This window comes from Amblyraja radiata, chromosome 8 (assembly GCF_010909765.2).
Source record: "Amblyraja radiata isolate CabotCenter1 chromosome 8, sAmbRad1.1.pri, whole genome shotgun sequence".
NCBI lineage: Eukaryota > Metazoa > Chordata > Chondrichthyes > Rajiformes > Rajidae > Amblyraja > Amblyraja radiata.
In genome coordinates, this window is record NC_045963.1 from 44,500,006 (window position 1) to 44,517,189 (window position 17,184).

Here is a 17,184-nt window from a genome sequence, read left to right on the forward strand (position 1 = left end):
AAGAATGCAGATGCTGGAATCTGGAGCTACTCAGTGGGTTAGGCAGGATCTGTGGACTGAAATAGATAATCAACATTGTGTCGAGTCCCTTCCTCTGGACTGGGACCCAGTCTCAACCAAATTTGTCGGCTGTCCATTTTGCTTGAATATTGTGTACAGTTCAGATCACAGTACAGGAAATGTATGTTTTCACTGCTCAGGATGCAGAAGAGATTTAGATAGATGTTATCAATACTTTGTCAAAGATTGGATAAACCAAAATGAGAAGTTTTAATTAATTAAAAAGCAGGAAGCATAGATGCAACGATTATGGGAGATTATGTGGGGGGGGGGGGGGGGGGATGGGGGGAGGTGTAAAAGTGAGGATAAAATAGTACCACGTGTTTAGATTTCCTTTTTTTTAATAATGACGTCAAAACCTCAGACTTGTGCTCCACTATTTCCCTTTTACTTGTATGCCACTTAGTCATAGTGTCTTGCAGCATTGAAACAGGCCTATAGAGGCCCTCTCTCTATAGCTCAGGTTCTCGAGTCCTGGCAACATCCTCGTAAATGTTCTCTGCACCCTTTTCAGCTTGACAACATATTTCCAAAAACATGGTGCACAAAATTGAACACACTATTCCAAATGTGGCCTCACCAACGTCTTATACAACTGCCACACGACCTCCCAAATTCTATACTCAATACTCTGGCTGATGAAAGCCAATGTGCCAAAAGCCTTTGACCACCCTACCGACCTGAGATGCACTTTCAACGAACTATATGTACTTCTGGATCCCTCTGCTCTACAACACTACCCAGTTCCCCACTATTCACTGTATAGGTTCTGCCCATGTTATTGTTCCCAAAATGCAACACCACATTTCTCGGCATTAAATTCCATCAACCATCCCTCAGCCCACCCGCCCACAATATCACCCACTTTTGTGTCAGCTGCAAACTTGCCAACCATGCCATGTATGTTCTCATCTAAATCATTGATAGAGATGACCAACAGCAATTGGCCCAGCACCAAACCTTGAGGCACACTCGTCGCATGCCTCCAGTCTGAAAAGCAACCTTCCACCATCACCTTCCCCTTCCTTCCTTCCTTCCATGAAGCTAATTTTCTATCCATTCAGCTATCTCCTTGAATCCCGCGGGATCTAACCTTTCAGAGCAGCCTACCATGTGGAACTGTCAAATGCCTTGCAAAAATCCATGTATACAATGTCTACAGCTCTGCCATCATCGACCTATTAGGTTACTTCCTCAAAAAAATTCAATCAGATTTGTGAGACACGACCTCCCACGTACAAAACCATGTTAACTATCCTGAATCAGTCCTGTAGCATGTATACCCTATCCCTCAGAATACTCTAACTTTCCGACCACAGATGTTAAGCTCATGGCTTGGAGTTCCCAGCCTTTTCCTTGCAGCCCTTCTTGAATATAGGCACCATATTTCCCTCCTACCAGTCTTCCGGCACCTCACCTGTATTTAACAACTCATAAATCTGTGCGAGGGCTCCTGCAATTTCCTCTTTTGCTTCCCAGTGTCCTCGGGTATATCTGATCAGGCCCAGGAGATTTGTCTATCTTCATACGTGTCAGCACCTCTTTGACTGTAATACTGAGTGGTCTCAAGACAATTACAGTGACTAACTCAAGATCTCCTGTCTTACTCCACGGTAAAAACAGAGGGGAAATACTCATTGAGGACCTTTCCCATCCACTGTGGCTCCACACAGTTAACCTCTTTTATTCCTGAGCGGTCCCACTCTCTGATGATTTTTTTCCCCTGTATGTGCTTATAAAATCTCTTGGGATTATCCTTAATGTTATCTGCCAGAGCAATTTCCTGTCCCCTTTATACCCTTCTGATTTCCTTTTTTGCTTAGTTCCCAAAACTCCTTCTTGATCCCTGTCTTATGCCTCCTCCTTTCTTTTGACCAAAGCCACAATTTCTCTCATCATCCAAGCTTCTTTACGTTTGCCTGCCTTGCCATTCACTCTAACAGGGACGTGCATGTCCAAAACTTCCGTTAACACACTTTTAAAAACATCCCACGTTCCTGAAGTTCCTTTTCCATCAAACAACCTACTCCAATCAACTCGAGTGAGTTCCTGTCTCATATCCTCAGTTGGCCTTGTCCCAATCTAGCATTTTAACACATGGGCCCGCTCTGTCCTTATCCATAATTATTTTGAACCATAATTATCCATAATTATTTATAGTGGTCGCTAGTCCCAAAAGGCTCATCCACGAACACTTCATCCACTTGCCCCTCCCAATTTCCCAAGACCCAATCAAGTATTGCCCTCTCCCTTGTAGGGCCCGCAACATATTGCCATAGGAAACTTTTCTGAACACATTTGACAAATTCCAACCCATCTAAACTTTTTACACTATGACATTCCCAGTCAAAGATGGTAACATTAAAATTCCCTACATGACAACCTTATTAGACCTGCAGCTGCCTGCAATCTTCTGGCACACTTGCGCTTCTCATTCCCATGGAATATTTGGGGGCCTGTAGTACACCCCAACAAGGTGCTCATCCCTTTCCTGTTCCTCAGCTCCATGCATATGGCCTCACTAGATGAACTGTCTGTAATGTCACCCCTGACCAATGCTGTGACATCCTCCATTAATAATGCAACCCCTCCCCCCCCCCCCCCCCCCCCCCCCCCCCTCCTCTTTTACCCTCAACTTTGTCTCCTTAAGAACCTGTACCCTGGAACATTGAGCTTCTAAACAGCTTTCTATAATGGCTACAACATACCAATCGCCTTTGCTTATCCGTGCCGTAATTTCATCCCGTCGGGCCTCTTGCATTAAAATACTTCAATTTAAACAGACATGCCTTTCTCCTACCTATTCTGTCCTTTATACTTTCTCTCGTCACCCACCACACCAACTTATGACCTCTCACTTGCCTTGGTCCTGTATTAGATCCCATCCACCTGCCAATTTAGTTTAAACCCACCCGTGTAGCGCCAGTGAACCTGCCTGCCAGGATATTGGTTCCCGTCCAGTTAAGGTCTATAAATCTGAATCCCTGCCTCCTGTACCAACTCCTCTGCCACACATTAATCTCTCCCATCTTTCTTTTCTTACCCTCACTAGCATGTGACACTGGAAGCAATCCAGAAATAACTACCCTGGAGGTCCTGCTTTTTAGCCTTTTAGCTAATTCCCTATACTCATGTTGCAGAACATCCTTCCTCTTCCTACCAATATTGTTTGTGCCAACATGCACAAGAACTTTCTGCTGCTCCCCCTCCCTCTTGAGGACATCCTGCAGCCGCTCCGATATGTCCTGGACCCTGGAACAAGGGAGGCAGCACACCATCCTGGCGCCTCATCTGTTGCCGCAGAATCTCCTGTCTGCACCCCTAACTATCGAGTCACCCACTAGTATGGCTCTACCTGACATTGCCCTTCCCTGTTGAGCCTCAGCGCCAGGGTTGTTGTTGCAGCCCTGCCTGCTACTCAACCTTGATGCTGTATGCCGTGACAACTTCCAAAAGGGTGTATCGGTTTTGAAAAGATACAGCCTTCTCTCTTCATCGACCTTCAGTGTGAAGACCTCGCTATAGGTCCTGTCTAATAACCCCTCATTTTTCCGGGTGGTCCCAAGGTCATCCAGCTACTGCTCCAGTTCCCCAACACGATCCTTCAAGAGCAGCACCAGGACACAATTCTGACGCGTGTAGTTTTCAGGTGTACCAGCATTTTCCCTGACTTCTCACATCCTGCAGGAGACACACTACAACAATTTGCCTGCCATTATCACTGCCACCAAATCAATAATTAAATAACAAGACTCACTCAGAGATGATTGAACCTTATTCTCCTAGCTGCTGCTGATAGCCTCCTTGCCGAAGACTCTTGAGCCAAGGACTGTCACTTTACCTTTCCACAGCACACAGCCTCTCACCCAACTCGGCCACTCTGTTTCAACTTGCCTTATTTTTATTTACTACTCAATGAACTAATTTGATGCTGTAACCCGTCCAGTGACTATTATAAATGTTAAATTGGGTTTATTACCATTACATTGGCCTGCCCCTTACCTTCACAGCTGTCCTGGTCAATTGCACTCTGTTCAAACTCTCCTACTCTTTTCAAACTGATAGGAGAAAGACACTTCTGTCAGTGTCCAACTTTTCTCTCTATTACTTGAATTTACTAACCCCTCTCTATACATGGTATACAATCCAGGCCATGTCTTCTCGCTGGTACTGTAGGGCAGAAGGTTCAGAAGCCTGAAATCCCACACAACTAGATTCAGGAACAGCTACTTTCCTACAACTTGAACCAACCTGCACAACTTTAATCCAACCTCTGCAATGGAACACTGCAGACCACCTCTTGTACACAACCAGACTGATTCCTGGGATGTCAGAACTTTCATATGAAGAAAGACTAGATAGACTCGGCTTGTACTCGCTAGAATTTAGAAGATTGAGGGGGGATCTTATAGAAACTTACAAAATTCTTAAGGGGTTGGACAGGCTAGATACAGGAAGATTGTTCCCGATGTTGGGGAAGTCCAGGACAAGGGGTCACAGTTTAAGGATAAGGGGGAAATCCTTTAGGACCGAGATGAGAAAAACATTTTTCACACAGAGTGGTGAATCTCTGGAATGCTCTGCCACAGAAGGTAGTTGAGGCCAGTTCATTGGCTATATTTAAGAGGGAGTTAGATGTGGCCCCTGTGGCTAAAGGGATCAGGGGTATGGAGAGAAGGCAGGTACAGGATACTGAGTTGGATGATCAGCCATGATCATATTGAATGGCGGTGCAGGCTCGAAGGGCCGAATGGCCTACTCCTGCACCTATTTTCTATGTTTCTATGTACTAACTTGGACATGTTTTCTAATTATGTAATTTTACACTAATGTCTTGTTTTTTGCAGTTTTTCTTTTTCAATGTGTTGTAGAGTGTATGTGTACCTTATGTTTGAGTTATGTATCATTTGTTTTTGTGTGTTGTCTGACTATATTCCTCTGGTGATGCTGCTGCAATCAAGATTGTCATTGTACCTGTACTGCACTGTACTTGTGGATATGACAATAAATCAAACTTGAGTTAACTATTTATCTTTCCATCATCATTCACCTTATAGATCCTAACTTTATGCACTCTTTGGATTGCATAGTTCCTCTTTGGTATTGCATGATGCAAGCAGTAGCATAGAAGAGCACAGCAAAGGTACAGCCCCTTTGGCTCACAATGTATGCGACGAACATGGCCAAGAATAACTCCTATCTGCACGTAATCCAGATCACCATTCCATGTGCTTATCCAAAAGGCTCTTAAATGCCATTTTCGTATGCCTTTTTTCAGCATCTTTAAATGATAGTGTACAAAGACTAGTAATGGAAATACTCCTTTTCCTCTAATGCAATGGTCCAGTGTACCATATGTCAGCCGCTGAATATCACCCTTCCATATTTATATCCTTAATAGTTTTGTGTTGAGTCATTGGCTACTTTGGGGTTTTGTTGCCCAACCAACCTGGTCAACACTACCAAAATACATTTACAGAAGGATCCTAGCATTCTAATTCTGTTAGATACAATGTCAAGGCCTTGTGGTGAAGCCTGATCTAATTCACTAAGTTGACTGATATTTAACCCAAGTGCAAAGCCTGCAATGAACCTCTTAATGCTTATTTAAGGTGACTAAAATGTCACATTCACAGTTTATTTTAGGGGCTCTGGTGTAGCTGTCAGATGGATTTTGAATCACTTGCAAATGTCTAGTAGTTTTTGCTAAGATCATTTCAAATTTCTCATTAATATATGACACATTTTAATGCTTGCCGTTGGCTTTCCGACAGACATTAGGCTAGTTAGAACCAACTGTTTATTACAAGATGGTATAAAGCAAGGTAATCATGGAGTTGGATAATACTAGAATGCAATTTTAATTAACACGTTGCCCGACTTAATGTAACATTTTTCACTTGCTGCAACACAGATAGAATGGATGTTATGTGCTAGGGATCAAGGGAGATGTTTTAAAGCATATCACTGAGAACATAACCAAAAAGGGTTGTGAATGACCTGACTTATTGAATCTGACTTTGCACAAATCCTCCCATGTATTTTTAAAGTTAGTAATAATAATGTTTTATGGTATTCATTAATGACAGGTTACAGTATATATTCCATTAGTTTAATTATGAGTAAAGATGATTATTTAATGAAATGAAAGAATAATAGCATGTGTATATAGAGCGATATAATATGGGTTGCCACAGAAAACTAATGTTTGTAACAGCGGAGAAGTTGGTTTACGGACAGGTCTCAGGAACTGAACCCTTATGTAACCTGGGAAATAGGGTTCCTTCTAATTCTCTGACCTATTCCCCATTTAAGTGGATGTACAGTCAATTGGATGGGAAAAAATAGCAGCAGTAGTTCTGTTCCCATTATCAACTGGTTCCGATTTGACTCGTGGCCGTTTCAGGTTGCGGGCAAGCTTCAGTCTAGCTTTTTGTGGGACCTGGGCAAAGGCAATTTTCAATTTATTTTTATAGTATAAGCCCTGATTAACATGTTGACTGTTTACTACTTCACAAGTTAGAGGAGTAGCATTCGGTCATTCGGCCCATCGAGCCTATTCCGCCATTTAATCATGGCTGATCTCTGCCTCCTAATCCCATTTTCCTGCCTTCTCCCCATAACAGGGATAAAATGATTTTCACCCAGAAAGTTGTGAATCTGTGGAATTCTCTGCCACAGAAAGCAGTGGAGGCCAATTCACTGGATGTTTTCAAGAGAGTTAGATATAGCTCTGAGGGCTAACGGAATCAAGGGAGATGAGGAGAAAGCAGGAACAGGGTACTGATTTTGGATGATCAGCCATGATCATATTTAATGGCGGTGCTGGCTCGAAGTGCCGAATGGCCTACTCCAGCACCTATTTTCTATTTTCTATAACCCTTGACACCCGTTCTAATCAAGAATTTGTCTATTAGGAATTTGTGACTATTAATTTCTGAATGCATTGACATTATCGAGATGTTGGAATTACATAGAAACATAGTTCATTGTTCAGTATGTTTAAGAGCTGCACAATTGAAAATGTACTGACTTTGGGAGAAAATTGTGTAAATGTACTTAATTTCCGAACTTTGCATAGTTCGGGAAATTTGATTTGGTACTTCCATTGATGCACACTGGCACATGTCATATGTTAGGACATACGACACACAAAGAATTAGGTTTTTTATTAAGCATTTCTCATTTTGAGCATTGTTAGGTTGACATGGGTCGCATTTTTCTGATTCGTGAAAATGTTTAACCACCGAGACCCATGCTTTCATAGTTTGCCATCCCCAGCAGCTGTATAATTTAAAGTGTCATTCAACACAATTGATAACACATTCTGCTCTGGAACGTTGTTTGTTATTTACCACCTAATTGCATTCCTACCTCTTCTCCCATGCGTGCTTTGTTCTGTGGTAGCCCCAAGGGAGTGGTGCATGGGGCATATGAAGCAGGTCAGGTATGGCTGGGAATTACACAGTTGTGAAAGGGAAGAAGACCCTATCCACAACTGTTCTTATCTATAGTGTTGTGAACATTAACTGGAGACTCAAAGTGACTACGTTAACTGCAGACTGAGGTTTGTAATGATAGTGGTAATGAAGATCTGCAACAATCTTAAGACAGCCTGACAATTGAGTAGCCTTGCCTGGAATGCTTTTCTTGACGTGGTCAAGATCTCCTTCATTCTGAAGGGTATTCTAGGGATTTACAGCAGATTTTTGTCTATGACAGTCTACTGTGCAGCCACAGAGTTGTCATAAGTGCTTTTTTTCAAAATAAAGGAACTTCTTGTGCTTTATGTTCAGCAAAGAGAGCAGAGCAGGGGAATTGTGAACATTATAGGTTTCCTCGGTCCTCTGGGAGTAATAGATATAACGTAGCCTCTCAGATTCACCTTCAGAATGTAGAGTCACAGGGGGTTATCACTCTCGGAACATATCATTCTGTGGGCCACCAGAAGCCGCATAGAGAATTTCATTAGGGTATCTTTGGAATTCTGTAAGTCTGTATGCAAAGAAATATTCTGCAAAGAGGGTGCTAGAATTCTTCATTGTTTGCACAAGTCTTTTCTCAGAGGTTCTGCACTGGGTGCCCTGTCAGAGGCTAACTTATTCCTCAGATTCATCTAAGTAGCCCACTATACAGGCTCAGTGCACAGGCAGAGAGAGATGTCATAAGCCATCTGACCTAGGTATTTGGCTTTGAACCAATTTAATTTCTCGGCACATTACTGCAAATAGATTGGTAATTGTTTTATTTGTGGAATGTTGATTTGGAGTCAGGGACACAAGGTTTTGAGTGCTAATGAATTGTTTAGTGGTACGATGATACTTTATTGTCTCATGTACTTAGGTACAGTGAAATTCTTTTCTGAATTTAATTCAGTAAAATCCTACTATAGATTGAACACCGATTTTCTGGCAACTAATGGTCCGCCCACCCCTATAAATCGTACAATCTCCCAACATGCATCGATCTCATCAACTTTCAGGCAAATCTGTAAAAGCAAAATGCTATGGATTGAAAAAGTCTGAAATAAAACGAAAAGACATGGAAACACTGCAAGTCGAGCATTAGCATTGCCTCGGGTAAATGAACAAAATAAGCACACTGAAGAACATTGCTTACATAGATACATAGATACATAGAAAATAGGTGCAGGAGTAGGCCATTCGGCCCTTCGAGCCTGCACCGCCATTCAATACGATCATGGCTGATCATCCAACTCAGTATCCCGTACCTGCCTTCTCTCCATACCCCCTGATCCCTTTAGCCACAAGGGCCACATCTAACTCCCTCTTAAATATAGCCAATGAACTGGCCTCAACTACCCTCTGTGGCAGAGAGTTCCAGAGATTCACCACTCTGTGTGAAAAAGTTTCTTCTCATCTCGGTCCTAAAGGATTTCCCCCTTATCCTTAAGCTGTGACCCCTTGTCCTGGACTTCCCCAACATCGGGAACAATCTTCCTGCATCTAGCCTGTCCAACCCTATAAGAATTTTGTACGTTTCTATAAGATCCCCTCTCAATCTCCTAAATTCTAGCGAGTATAAGCCAAGTCTATCCAGTCTTTCTTCATATGAAAGTCCTGACATCCCAGGAATCAGTCTGGTGAACCTTCTCTGCACTCCCACTATGGCTATAATGTCCTTCCTCAGATTTGCAGACCAAAACTGTACGCAATACTCCAGGTGTGGTCTCACCAAGATCCTGTACAACTGCAGTAGAACCTCCCTGCTCCTATACACAAATCCTTTTGCTATGAAAGCTAACATACCATTCGCTTTCTTCACTGCCTGCTGCACCTGCATGCCTACTTTCAATGACTGGTGTACCATGACACCCAGGTCTCGCTGCATCTCCCCTTTTCCTAATCGGCCACCATTTAGATAATAGTCTGCTTTCCTGTTTTTGCCACCAAAGTGGATAACCTCACATTTATCCACATTATACTGCATCTACCAAACATTTGCCCACTCACCCAGCCTATCCAAGTCACCTTGCAGTCTCCTAGCATCCTCCTCACAGCTAACACTGCCCCCCAGCTTAGTGTCATCCGCAAACTTGGAGATGTTGCCTTCAATTCCCTCATCCAGATCATTAATATAAATTGTAAATAGCTGGGGTCCCAGCACTGAGCCTTGCGGTACCCCACTAGTCACTGCCTGCCATTGTGAAAAGGACCCGTTTACTCCTACTCTTTGCTTCCTGTTTGCCAGCCAGTTCTCTATCCACATCAATACTGAACCCCCAATACCGTGTGCTTTAAGTTTGTATACTAATCTCTTATGTGGGACCTTGTCAAAAGCCTTCTGAAAGTCCAGATACAACACATCCACTGGTTCTCCCCTATCCACTCTACTATGAATTACAAATGAAAGAATTGCTGAAATTTTGATATTTTCTTTTTTTAGAGTTACGCTATGTCTTAGTGACTTAAGATACTGTGGATTCTGTGTTTAGAATCCAATTATGTAGTTGTAGTTGGAGTTTATGGAAATGATACCAGTTACTAGTGGATCAAATGTGTAGATACGTGCTTTGTAACTAAAGCATGTTTTGCTATGGTGATGTTTAACAAAAGGATCTTTAATTTTATTTCTTGATTAATTGTGCTAAAAAAAATCCTCATATCCAAAAAGAAATGTGAAGATTTGAACATTTCACGCATTATAAATTGATTGGCACTCCCATAATCCATGAACTGAAATTAAATGACTTTATTCTTGTTCAAAAGCCTGTATTTTAAAATTCTATTTTCTATACGGGTGAGGATATTAAATGCCAATAAATTACCCCTAATTACCTCCAACAACTCCCTCTCATGGTTATCATCCATCTTAGATCCCTCCCCCTTTTTCCCCTCCAGTCTTCATCAATTCCTGGAACTTCTCCTGATGCTTTCTCAGTCAAACCACTTCTGTTATGTCTTGATGACATTAAATCCTGGATGGCCCTAAACTTTTTAAATTTTAATGAAAAGAAAACAGAAGTGATAGTGTTTGCTCCCAATGGCTCCCGTGAACCTCCCCCTGTTGACTTGGGTCCCTTGGCACTGTATGTGAAGCCAATAGTTTTAAACTTGGGTTTTAAGATGGACAGTGATTTTAAATTAGATCGTCAAATAGGCGCGGTAGTTAAGTCCAGCTTCTTTCATTTAAGGCAGCTGGCAAAGGTGAAGCCCATTCTTGAACGACAGCATTTTGAAACAGTAATCCATGCCTTCATTACGTCTCGGCTGGATTACTGTAACGCACTTTATTTTGGAGTTAGCCAATCTTCCCTTGCACGTCTCCAGTTGGTTCAGAATGTTGCTGCTCGCCTTTTAACTGGAACACGTAAGAGGGAGCACATAACGCCTATTCTGGCCTCCCTCCACTGGCTGCCTGTGTACTTTAGAGTTCATTTTAAGATTCTTTTATTTGTTTTTAAATCTTTAAGTGGTCTCGCCCCGCCTTACCTCTCTGAGCTGCTTCATCCCTACGCTCCTGCTCGGTGCCTCAGGTCAGCTGATCAGCTGCTCCTGGAGGTACCGAGGTCTAAGCGGAAGCTCAGAGGGGATAGAGCCTTCTCTGTTGCTGCTCCGACATTATGGAACACTCTACCTTTGCACATTAGACAGGCCCCTTCACTGTCCATTTTCAAAACTAGTCTTAAAACCCTTTTCTATTCCTTGGCTTTCGCCCCTGCATGAGACTTTGCTCTGGTTTTAGTGTTTCTATTATTATCTTTTATTGTTTTTACTGTCTTTTAATGTTTTTATTGTTTTGTTTTATGTTTATGATTAGTCATGTACAGCACTTTGTTGCAACAGTGGTTGTTTTTAAAGTGCTCTATAAATAAAGTTCAGTTCAGTTCAGTTCAATAGTACTTCTGACCCTGGTTCCTGGCTTCCAGCTGCCACTTGTTCACTTTCCAAACTTTCTTCTAAACTGCAAAGATCGCAGACCGAGCCATTACTCAAAAACGTTCCCTCCATACTTGGGTCATCTGAGTTAATCTTGGAGCCATAGACTATGGAAACAGTCCATTCGGCCCTCTGAATCCGAACTATGCTTTAAAGCTCCATGTTTTCAAGAGTTAGATTTAGCTCTTAGGGCTAAGAGAATCAAGGGAAATGGGGAAAATGCCGGAACGGGGTACTGATTTTGGATGGTCAGCCATGATCATATTGAATGGCTCGAAGGGCTGAATGGCCTACTCCTGTACCTATTTTCTATATTTCCATGTTTCTAAATTGCAATAATCCCATTTTCTTTTGTAGCAGAACTGTTCAAATGCTGGGGTCCAACTGTGCGTTGCACAGTTATAGTAAGATTTTAACTTGAAATGAAAAGCCAGCATTCCATTAGTCTTCCCAATTACCAACTGCATCTCTTGAAAAAAAGAGTATTCTCATTCTTAATATGTTTAATCATTAGAGTTATGTAATGAAGGAGTTTTGCAAAGAGTTCTCTTTCTGCTAATTTGTTGTAAAATGAGTTACCATAATTCCCTCCAAATCATTTTGTGTGAGGCAGGCTTCTAATTGCTTGGATTGCCCCTTCACGCATCGGGTTCTTTGTTACTCGTGGAATGTTTTGTGGACATAACCTTTTAATATGGGAAATCGTGGATGGTCATTATGAATTGTTAATACTTCTGGTTTTTAAAAGACTAATTTATCATTGAGTACGAGTTATAACTTAAGGTACTGTCATCTATGTTATCTATTGGAGAAATTCAAAGGCATTACCATCATCAAGTCTCCACCACCCACAGCCTGGAGGTCACCATTGATTGAAAATTCATCCAGCCAAATAAATATTATAGTCAAAGACTCGGGAACCTGTTGTGAGTGATTCACATTCTGTTTAAATGTATTTAAATCATTTACAAAGAACAGGTCAGGGGCATGGTGGGATATTGTTCACTTGCTTGATCACAGATCAGATCAGGCATCGGATGCTTATCTATCCATGACAACAGTGGCTCAAAGGTAGACACAAAATGCTGGAGTAACTCAGCGAGACAGACAGCATCTCTGGAGAAGTAATTGGTGAAGTTTCGAGTCAAAGTCTGAAGAAGGGTCTTGACGTGACACGTCACCCATTCCTTCTCTCCAGAGATGCTGCCTGTCCCACTGAGTTACCCCAGCATTTTGTGTCTACCTTAGATTTAAACCAGCATCTGCAGTTCTTTCCTACACAACAGTAGCTCTCACACAATTCTGAACAGTCTTTCCCACACCATTGGCTCCCGTTTTTTTTTTAATGCCTGATGTACAAAATGGTTTGCTTTGTCCGTGGGACCTAGTGCTATAAATCATAAAATAAATTAATCTTGTTTTTATTCTTGAGATTCTGCGTCTCTGGCACCTCACAGTATGTGGACCCGGCCTTTCCATGCTGTATCTAAACTAAACTAAAGATTAATTAATTGATGTGTTTCCGTTATTATATGACAAGCATTATTTTCTGTCTTTTTGTTTGATATATTGGAAAATAGAATGAAAATGGGTAAGGTTGCGGCAGAATCAGGAATTGTTCTTTACACTTTCCAGAATTCAGATGTTAAAATAACCTCTTCAAATTGATTATCTAGTGGTTGAAACTGTGAGCTCTTGGGCCAGCCTCTCACACCCCCCTCCCCCCCCCAAAAAAATATCACCTCTACTTACATAGTAGCAGCATTAATTTATTCAGAAATATTGAACTAACTCCATCACATCACTGTTTGACTGAATTAAAGTAATTGAAGATAAATATAAGATTGAATCATGAGCACTCCCATTTTTCAGTTAATGAACAACGACATTGTGGCACTAACTTTTGTGATGAGGATTCAGTGTTGCTGTAATGGTGTTAATTATTTTTTTGTGATTGATTTTGGCTGTGGGTACAGATGAGTAGTGATGCACAGAGAAAACAGATGGGATTCTGAAATTTTGCTTAGTACATTTAGATTGTGCCGTAGAGCCATTTGTGAGAGCATAATGATGCTATTAGTTTTTTTAAACAGTACAGTAGCTATTAGTATAAGATCGGATGAATTGAATGCCACATAAAAGATGGAATATCCATTCTTCCACTATGTAAATTTTTATGGCAAAATAATTAGATTCTGAACAATTAAACTTTCATTTGCAACAAACCCATATGTACCTTTGACCTTTTTTGAATTTCATTAAATCCAATTGACATTAAGTATGGAACTAAAAAAGTATTTTCCTCCAAATTTTCAAATAGAATGTGCCTGAATGCACCATTGAGTTTAAATTAGTGTGCATTTTCAATAAGAAAGAGCAGCCAATTGTTCAATTTTTGATTTCATCTCTTTAGCTTATGAAATACCTTGATTAGGACGTCCAAGATTCTTGAAATGTTTATGTGGTAGTTGGAGTCATAATGTAACGCGAGTCATCAGCTGGTATGCTAACTGATGGCAATTTGGATAATTAGTAATGACATTCCGCTATCCATGTCTGAGGCATGATGTTGTGTTTGGAATACAGTTGTAAACTTTACCATTTTCACCCAGATCTCAAAGGGATTAAATAGTTCAGATCTCATAAATCAGTAGCATTTGAGCTGGATGGTAAAGCAGAGAACATGATAGCATTGGCAAGCATTCCATTCAAGACATCTATGGGTAAAACTTTGGTTAGTTTGATGGCAATAAGTAAACATTATGGTTAGTTTCTGAGTTGTATTTTTCATGTGAACGTGCTTGAAATGTTTAGCTCCTCTTTGCAAGGGCGGAGTGGGGAGAGAGGAACTCTCCTCAGCACTATCATACCTCCAAGGGATTATTAGGAGACGGAGAAAATACATCCTGGATTTATGTCTCTTTGATTCCTCATTGACTCTTGCTCATGATCTATCAAAATGGAGGAGAAGCATGTGGGATATCACAAATTGTGACTTCAGCTAAAGGAGCCAAAGGGATGCACCAACTCCCATACTGCCCAACCCATTCATGCACAATCTCTGGCAGAATCCGTGAATCCCACAAGGACTCAGACCTCAGAAGGTTCCATAACGTTGGAGTCCATGATGAGATTCCAGTTAATAAGATCACACTTGAAAATGATCCTGTGAATCTGGTTACTAAATCTGTTCCAAGAGATTTCATCATATAATGTATTGTGGCAGACATAATTGCATCTGACATAATATGTAATTATGCACGGAAACAAGCTCTTCTGCCCAACTCATCAATTCTGATCAAGATGCCCCATCTAAGCCTGCCCCTTTTGCCTGCATTTGGTTCTCTAACCCTTTCCTATCCATGTACCTGTCCGTGTCTTTTAAATGCTACTATCATACCTACTTCAACTACCTCCTATGGCAGTTCATTCTATATACCCACCACACTCTGAGTGAAAAAAATATCCCTCTGGTTTCAATTGAGTCTGAAAAAGGGTAGCTACCCGAAACGTCACCTATCCATGTTCTCCAGGGATGATGCCTGACCTGCTGCGTTACTCCAGCAATTTGTCTTTTTTTGTAAATCAGCATCTGCACTTCTTTATTTCTAAATCATTCCCCTCTTGCTTTAACCTTATCTTCTCTGGTTCTTGATTCTCGCAACCTGGGTAAAAGACTGCGCATTCACCCTATCAAATTCCCACATGATTTTATTCACTCCATAGGGTCACCCCTTGGCCACCTGTGCTCCAAGGAATAAAGTCCTAGCTTGCACAATCTCTCCCTTTAGCTCAGGCCTTCGAGTCGTGGCAACATACTTGTAAATCTTCTGTCCACTCAATCCAGCTTGTATGCAATAAAATTACAACAATAACTGACTTGAACAGATAACGGTCAGGGCCAAGTTGAGAGATGCTTCTAATTTGGTCTTCAGTTTGAATTGGGTTTCAGCTTCAGCTGTGAACCTCAGCAGCTGCCTCTGCCCTGTTCCCATTTGTTGCCCCAGTACTGGAAAAGGTAGACATTATCACTGTGCAGATACAATTACATTGCTGCATGGGCGCAAATTAGACAGAAGGACTGACCTCTCCAAATTCGTCAACCTGGTTAATTCAGTTTACCAGCACGAATAGTGTCCAGAGAGGATAAACAGGTTGGTTCTGTAATTTTTGGAGTTGAGAAGAATGAGGAGTGATGTTATTGAAACAAGATTAGTAAGATCACTCCTCATTCTTCGAAACTCCAGTCTGCAAGAGGTAGTGATTATCTCTGCGGAGATAGTGTATTTTCATGGAAATATCAATCATTTATGAAAAATTGCCATCACTATTGTTGTTTAGTTGATAGAGGCTGTGCTGGTGCATTTTTGTTAGACTATCTGGTACATAAAGCATGGATTTAATACAGGATTCTCGCATGCAGTCTTTCAGGTTAGTTTGTGATATTAAGCAATCCAAGAGGCTTGAGGGCTGATTATTGAGCTTTGACAGTTACAGTGCTACGTTTTGCTGTGTTGTTAAAGTACTGATAAATACAGAGGAAGCTGATGGTCTTAAGCTTGAAGAATTAATGACTTGATGTATAATAGTTCTGAAGCTCTGCCAAGCTAGCCCTTGCTCAAGGCTAAGACTTTGCTCAAAATGGAGGAAACAGTGTCAGTTTATGCTTTATGCTGTGAATGCGTACATTAGAGAATTTGCTATGGATGGATTCGGAACAGAAGAAAATCCTGAGCAGGCACTAGTTATCCTTGAACTGGAAAGCTTCTGTCGAGAATTTGATTTCAATTGGATAATTATGTTGGAAAATTCATTTGACAGGCTATTTGCAATACCCTGAAGTGTTTTTCTGACCTCGTTGAAGATCTGATTTTCCATTTATTTTAGTGAATTTTGTTGGATATTTATCCTGGGCAATGGAAGATTCCTTTATTTTGAACAAAGCATTAGCCTTGAGCAAGGTCAAGTTTGGAGAACCCTAGAACTATTATACTCTGCATCAACTACAGTAAATTGTTATGAAGGGTAAAGTGACGAATATTTAGCCTTCAGCATCAAATGTAGTGAGTTCTGCAATGCAGAATTTTGTGATGTGATTGAAATTGTGGTATTGTATACAAAAATTGAACATATCGTTTTACCACAGAATCAGGAGAGAGTTGAGTTTGCAGCTATTATTCTACCTTGGTACTTACAGTGGATTCGATTAGTGAACAACTGTAAAATCCTCTTCAAGACAGTGCTTACAGCCAATAAGACCAGTTGCGTAATCTAAATTTAAGGATTACAAAGACTGGTTAGGCATTGACATTTTATGCTGCTAAAGTTTTGAATAGCAATACTTTGTCCATTTTATTTCTTAAATTCTGCACAAGTGAATTGTTAATGAGAAGGTATCAAGCATGTCTAACAAATTATTTTTCACAAAGTTGATGTTTGCTGACATGAAACCCTGTTTGCAAATGTGTTCTGACTTGTTATGGGTGTTCATTTCAAATTAAAGTGACACACAAAAGCAGTTTGAAAGCTTATAAACATTGTACAAGTGATGCTTGTCATAACCTGTCTTGTTTATGTCTGTCTTGTTTATGTCTGCTTACATTGGAGTTATAAAGAAAAAAAACATGTATAAAGCATGGTAATGTCTCTTGGAGAATAATGTTAGTGGAAGATTTTTGCAATTTCATGCAGATCTGTAGTTTTAAAAGCATCATGAATCTGAAAA

The 17,184-nt window shown here is 40.9% G+C and overlaps 1 protein-coding gene and 1 long non-coding RNA gene across 9 annotated transcripts in view; one reads left to right on the forward strand and one right to left on the reverse strand.

Annotated features, from left to right (window-relative positions):
- Window positions 1-17,184, forward strand: part of qki (QKI, KH domain containing RNA binding) — a 411,041-nt gene that overhangs the window by 35,915 nt on the left and 357,942 nt on the right. The window lies entirely within an intron of this gene.
- LOC116976134 lies at window positions 1,445-16,212 on the reverse strand. The gene is made up of 3 exons (XR_004412884.1): window positions 16,202-16,212; window positions 9,170-9,172; window positions 1,445-1,766 (listed from the first exon to the last, which is right to left on the reverse strand). It is a non-coding gene; the product is annotated as an uncharacterized LOC116976134 (long non-coding RNA).